The 7,309-nt window shown below is 37.8% G+C and overlaps 1 long non-coding RNA gene across 1 annotated transcript; it reads right to left on the bottom strand.

Moving 5' to 3' along the window:
- Nucleotides 1–262: 262 nt before the first annotated feature.
- On the bottom strand, nt 263–1,838 carry LOC145559760 (uncharacterized). The gene is made up of 3 exons (XR_014092932.1): nt 614–1,838; nt 420–527; nt 263–346 (listed from the first exon to the last, which is right to left on the bottom strand). It is a non-coding gene; the product is annotated as an uncharacterized LOC145559760 (long non-coding RNA).
- Nucleotides 1,839–7,309: the final 5,471 nt, after the last annotated feature.

The following is a 7,309-nucleotide window of genomic DNA, read 5'->3' as shown; positions in this document are numbered from 1 at the left end:
TTTCTTTGTTCTTTTTTTTGTTATTTTTTTCAAGGGGGGTAAGTTCGGAACCCTTTCCCTCCCTCAGGATTTTTTTTTTTTTTTTTTTGCTTTACTTAAAAAAAATATTCATGGAAACAAAAGAAAAATATAATAATGACATATATATATATATATATATATATATATATATATATATATATATATATATATATATATATATATATATATATATATATATAATACTTGTTATATGTACAAAAAAAATATAATAATAAAAAAAAATATGTACATATGTTTCCAAAAAAAATAATAAATACAAAGGAAGTCAAGATGCTCGGCGACTCCCGGACGGCTGATGTACATCCTGCAAAATCCAAACAAAGATTAATACACAAACTGTGTAATAACTTTGATAAAAGAAAAAGAAATAAACTTACTGCGACCATCCGATGATCACGGCATGATAAAGCCACGAGGGCTCTCCGATAAGCAGCTCAGAAAGCACGTACAGTCCTCACCATGCCGTTCACGGTCTCCCGCGGTACCTGTTCCAAATATAAGGACAGTTAAAGAACAAACGTATATGAAAAAAATATATATATAAATAAATTCATATACGAAATAAATATACCGACTCAACCATCTTAGGAATAAATTATATGTCCTCCTCCTCCTCCTCCGCTACTAGAAGAATCTCGCAAATTACCGATCCAAAAGCATCAGTATACGAGACCTCCCCCGTAAAAGGCACCCAACCACCTAGCTTGACTCGCTGAAAACGCAATAAAAGAGTCAAGGTTTCGAAAATAAAAGGAAAATAAAAAATAAAAAAAACAAAACATATGGTAAAATACTCACCGGAACAAAAGCTGGGAAAGGAGTCATCCTGGATGCGATGAAAGCCTGGTAAGATGCATCCGGCAGCACCAACTGCTCCGCTGGATAACTGAGGATCACCTGAGCTCGATCCTCGGTAGATAGCAAGTCCGGACGCTGCATCCAGATCGCAGGATCCGCAGGAACCGCAGGCTCCTCGGATGAAGACTGCCAGAGAACACGCTCACCTAAAAACCAAGCGTCTGTCCTCTAGAGCAATGGAAGCCCCTGATAAAGGGCCCGAAAACCTCAACGAATCATGCCAGGCCGGAAAGTCTCAGGGACTCTCCAAGGACGGAGATCGATCTACAAACACAGCCATATGAAAATCATCAAAAAATAATAATAATCGAAAAACAAAATATGCACATGTGTTATTAAAATACTCACCGACGCATGAGTCGCCGAAAGGATCCTCTGGCAAAAGTCGCCGGCTAAAGTGACTCGCCTCTTCTTAATCGTGACCAACCGATGGACGATAGGAAAGCGAGCAGCACCGAGCGTCCTAGGGGCTAAGAAAGGCAGGTAAGAATATCCCCATGCCTATAAGAAGCGAAAAATAATAAGAAAAGGAAAAATATGGACATTAAAAGAAAATTTAAAGGATAAGTACGCACCTCAAGGATACGAACATGCCACGTGTGGGAGATCCGAGGCACCTCAGTAGCTGCCGCGGAATCCATCACTCGGGTTGCCTTGCCCATAGCTATAAGCATACAGGCATACGACACCTCCGCCCAACTCAAGTTACCTACCTACCCTAAATCACTGAGGCAAATAAGTAACCCAATGGCGAAATGCTCTCCCCGATCAGTCAAGATAGTGACGGAAAGAACGTGAGCAATGTGTATACGAGCCATATGCTCAGGTGTACACTTCCGATCAACCTCGTCAGCCGACAACTCATCGGCAAGAACCGAGTACGAACAACACTGCGCATGCATGTGAAGGGCCGACGTAAGACGGTCCCCCACGAGGTCACGCAGTCTCTTGTCTGACCCCTTGACGACCTCCATAGCTTTTGGATCACCTCTAAAAGGAAAACCCATAATCATAGTGAAATCGTAAGGGGCAATCGTCATCTCTCCTCTTGGAAAATGAAAAGTGTTGGTGGAATCCCACCAAAACTCCAGTAATCCACGAAGAATAGCCGGCGACGCAGGTTGACTCGATAAATCCCGAAGAGCCGCCAGCTGGGAGCTAATCCCTGAAAGCTCCACAATCTCCTTTACCACCTCTGGTAAACTCTCAATACGACCTCACATGTCACTAGAGCCGTATAGATGCATGCTAGGCTCACTCTAAAAAAAGAAGGGCACAAAAAAGAGTAAAAATGTGGCTATAACTTGTTTCGAAGAAAAAAAAACGAAGGCACAAAGGACTCACAATGCCGCACCAACCACTGATCGAGACGTCATGGTTTGGGTCCCACTTAAGGACCCTACGGTCCCATTTGGGAGGAACCTCCAAAACCACATCCTCCTGGCAACATCAATCATCTCCGACGCGTTGCTCCCGAACCACTTCACGAGGACGGGTCACCCTCTTTCGAGGGCACACCGCCTCATCAAGGACGGGATCTCCTAGAATCTCCTCAGCATCGACGAATGGAGGCGAATCCATGCTATGGATAGAGTTTCTGTATTAGTTTTTTTTTTTAAACTATGCTAATGAACATGTTTTGGACCCATTTCGGCAGCATAAAGGCTATCGAAAGGGCAAAACACAAAAATCGAATGCCACTCATACTAGGGGGCTACGATACCTACAGTTAAACTAAGAAAATGGGGGCTTCTAACACCCATAAAAACCATCCTATACCAGTTTCAACTTAGCATTCAAGGGATTATGTTCCAAAATCTCAATGAATCGACTATGCCTAGGCAAATAATAGTAACAATAATGCAATTATCGTCTACCAAATAATCTTGAAGTTTTAAACATGGAAAAAATATGTTAAGTGCACACTTCGCGCCAATTTTTGGATTCAAAACTTTCAAAACATTACTTATGAAGATATAATTAGTTCTAATACTATGATTACCTCATAATCAACAAGTATAGCAAAAATGAGCAAGCAAAAGAACAAGAAACAAACCAAATTCGAAGAAAAGTGCAAAAAGCGTACTCAAACAAAGATATGCTCATACAAGGTTCAATACTTAACCATTTTTCATGAAATTTATTGCAAAACACTCCTTAAAAATAGCACAATAACATGGAACAAACAATTTCAAGAATAATGGTCTAAATCAAAAACCCCTCAAATTCGAAAATTGGGGTTTAATGATTCGAAAAACACCCAAATTCCACCAAGAAAAAATGAATTTAAACAAAAAACTTACATTGGATTGTTGCAAATGTGAATTAAGGGTGAGATTTAATTCCTTAGGCTTTGAAAATCGCAAAAAACCGAGCTCCTTAGAGAGAGAGAGGAACGAAATGGCGAAGGAAGAAGAAGAAAGTGCAAAATGAAAATCGCGCTCAGCGATTTCTTTTTACTATGTCCCGCGCAACTGAAACAGTTGCGCGTAATAGACCAGCGTAACTCAAAACAATGCGCGCGCTTGGCCAGCGTGACTCACTGAGTTGCGTGCGAAAACTGGTCACTAAAAGGACCGGTCTCCAGATTTTGATCCGTTTGATTATTTTTCAACGGTTTTTGCTCGTCATTAGACGTAATGGCGTGCAAATTATCAAAATCTTTTTTAAATATCTTTGCATTTTGCATTTTGTATTTTGCTTTCTTCTTTGATATTTTTTTGCATCATTTTGCATGCACACCGTGCTTTGTGCCTTCCCTAAGCATACGTTTTGAACGTTTTTCGTAAAAGTGTCTTAAGACGTTCCGTAGTGGTGCTTTACGTAAAAGCTCTCATAGACAGGTTTGTCATTTTACTGTACTGACGTTATAAATGTTCGGCTTTTCTTCTTTTTTCACGTCCACGGCAAAAAGTAAGGCGTCTTCATGCAGTGTAAAAATGCAAGGCGTTATCATACAGTGTAAAATTGAATGGCGTAGGTGTTGCGTAAAATTTCCCTTCTTCCCCAGCTTTGCGAGATCTACCTCTCGGAACTAAAAGGTAGAGAATTACTTTACTTTAGGCGTTCGCTCACGAGTCGACAGGCACGTCGAACCATTAAGGAACATACACTTCTTTATTAAAAGCAAATACGGTAGTTAGTGCGCTTACTAGCTTACTGGACAGTTAGGGTTTCATCCACCCCCTGTATAAAGATCAACAAGACGATGTCGTACCTATGTAGTCACGTGCTCCCAGTCCTAAGACACGTGTACTCATCTTGTGGACAAAACTGCTGAGAGAGTTACCGATTTTCTTCTTTCTCACTGGATTTGGATATATGCCTCCAATCCTGAGACATGTATTTCTATCTTGTGGACATCGAGTATTGCGTTTTGACAAGCGAATTGTCAAGAACTCTATTCCTACTGCGAAAGCCGAAATGTGTAGGCTGCGAAAGCCGAAACATTCTTTTTATCATCTTTTCAAATTGTTAAAATCAGGCTAAAGTTTTAATGATGTATCGAGGGACTTTAGACCAACGATGAAATGATTGGGAGGACATCATCATCCCTTTTTAATATTTTTTAAACCGATCTATTCTCATGACATGACATCACCCAGAACACCATTACTTGTAAAAGCGTTCTACAAATGCAAAGGATCAATCTAGATTCTTTAGCACGTTAAGACTAGAAAATACTTTTTCTAGCTTTAATAGCTACTTGTTTCAAACACATAACGAATCAAGGATCATTTCGACATCTGTAAACACCTAAAAATGTCTCCCCAAAACCAAACCCGATGATGAACAGCCTTTCACCGCCATTATTGGTCAGGTTGAGTATTTAATCTTTGGAGTGCTTAAATCCATATTTCTATTTCATAAAACCAACCCAAATCCTATCCCATTTCCCCAAACCATAACTTATTTTCCTCTTTTCTTGCCTTTAAACCCAAAATAATTTATTTCGTGTCCTTTAAAATCATTCATTTCGTGTCCTTTTTATAAAAACATTTAGTCCTATTTAATTTGATCCATAACCTGGGTCCAATTATTGAATAGTTGGATGGGGATTTAAAATAGCTTTCAAACGATATATTATAAGCCCCAATCCGAGTTATAACGAATAATTTATGGCAAAAATATTAAATTGAGCCCAAACCGAACCTAAGCCCACCTTACCTACGACCCAATGATCATGTGGAGGGTCCAAATTATTTAATCTCATTCCTAAACCAATTAGGATTTAATTGGAAACTTCTAAAAGTTTCTAAAATATCTTAATTATTCTTTTTGAACAGATAAGATTAAATAGTTTGAAATTGAATAAAACTTTTCTTTTTGAAAGTCCTAATTCTATTCAAATTGAAGGACGTTCAAAGACAGACAGATATTATTTTTTTTCCTCATAGTTTTCATCCAAATTTTATATGTTTGGATAGCTCTTAAATTATCTTTCCAATGATATATTATAATATCAATTCCGAGTTATAACGGAAAAGATATGAATAAAATGTCAAACTCTATCCAAAACTGACACCGTCTCACTATTCCGGCCATATCTTTTGTTCTATAAAATATTTTAATTTGATTCCAATTGGGTTAGAAATTAAACTTCACTATGTTTCCAACTATATCTTATTCATCTTATTCCAATTTCTGGATCAAAAGATATGATAAAAACAAAATCGCAAAAACTGCAATCTAACGAGTTTTATTCTGATTTAATTCGGATCTTATCTTAATTCTTCGACCCTTCTTTTTCTTCTCTATAAATAGAGGTCATATCACCCCTTTTCAAATGATCAACAAGCTTGACAACAATTTAATTCTATTCTCCCTCTTTAGCCTAAACACTACCCTCCCCATTCTTTTACTATTCCTTCCTTTAAGCACTCCAAGGAGTCCATACAATACCTGAAGTTCTATACTTTAACCATGGCGTGAAAGGTATAATTGACTGAGGGTTTGGACCAAATCAAATATAATCTTTATTTAATTTAATTTTCATTTGATTTATATTTTTTTTATTGAAGTTACTAACAGTTTATTCATGATGTAGCAATTTCAAGGAAACGCGGAAAGTGAGTAATTAATCACTTAATTACTCTTATTTTTATTCTTGCTGCTAGTATCATGATTAGGTTTATTATTTAATTTGATTAACGCTATTATTTTTGAATTTCTTCCAATATTAATGTTAATTCTATTATTGTTATTATGATCACCATATTGCATGTTAAAGGGAATATGTAATTGAAAGTCACGCCTAATAAGATAATTTGAACGACCGGTTTAGGTTCCTTTTTAATCTTGTTATTTAATCAAGTGATCACTAATATTTTAGAATTATTTGTTGCATTAATATTCAACCAATTTAGCATAATAATAGTTTGGAGCAAATTGAATCTTTGTTTGCATGCCTTTGAGATCGCAGGAATCACTTTTCACTATAAGAATCGAGTAGAGGCCAATACGGGCGAATGTGACTCCATGACTCACTTCGTACCATCATCCCCGATCCTCCTTTCGTGGTTTCGAACCATATGGAGTTAGTAATCTCATGGATTATGAATGGGGTGTAATCTTCACGGTTCAATCGTTGTTGCCTTCGTTGTCCCTTATTCGTGGTTGCCTTTTATGATCCGTGAACGGTTTACAAGTTCCTTAAAAACTTGTTGGCGGCTCCCTACTTTCCTTGTCCCTAATCGTATGTCAATTCCCTCTTCCTATGAGTGTCAAGCATATTCACCACATGCTTTAACGTAGGCGCACTTCGAACGACACCTACAATTTGGCGACTCCACTGGGGAGGATTCTTGGTTATTTATCGATTTGAGTGATCGGTATTTAATTGAGATGAGTGGATGAGACTTGAAAGATTCTAGAATTGTATTCCTGCGATTTAATTGGCATTGTCACATATACATATGATTTTAGGTTACCTATTTTTCCACAATAGTACGTGTTCTACGTATGTGGCTAGCCCGGGGGATTTATGCTCTATCAGCCTGAAAACGCTCATGGCAATAAGGGTTCATCCGAGTTTTTAAATCCACCCAAACCATGGAGTCAAGTTCGATTTTATCACGAACTCGCAAAGCCGCCCGTTGGCATACACCCTCAAGGGAGGCTACCTTGCTAACGCGTCCAAACTCTTAACCACGGTACCCTTTGACACCCAAATAAGCTTGACCATAGTCGAACATAGAACTTGACTTTAGGTTGCGAACTTCATTGCATCATGCGTGACGATATGCTTATATGTGCATTTTTTTATTGTCTTTTTTTTAATTATTTTTTTTCTTTTATCAAACCCTTTTTTATTTATTAGAGTCGAGCCATTGATTTTTTTTTTTTTTTTTTTAAATTTTTGAGTCACCCGGATTTTTATTCCCGTATACTGCACAAGAGTCAACTTGTT

Source organism: Chenopodium album, chromosome 9, assembly GCF_948465745.1.
Source record: "Chenopodium album chromosome 9, dcCheAlbu1.1, whole genome shotgun sequence".
Taxonomy (NCBI): Eukaryota; Viridiplantae; Streptophyta; class Magnoliopsida; order Caryophyllales; family Amaranthaceae; genus Chenopodium; species Chenopodium album.
Note: the sequence above shows the minus strand (reverse complement) of the source record. Positions and strands in the feature narration are given on the sequence as shown.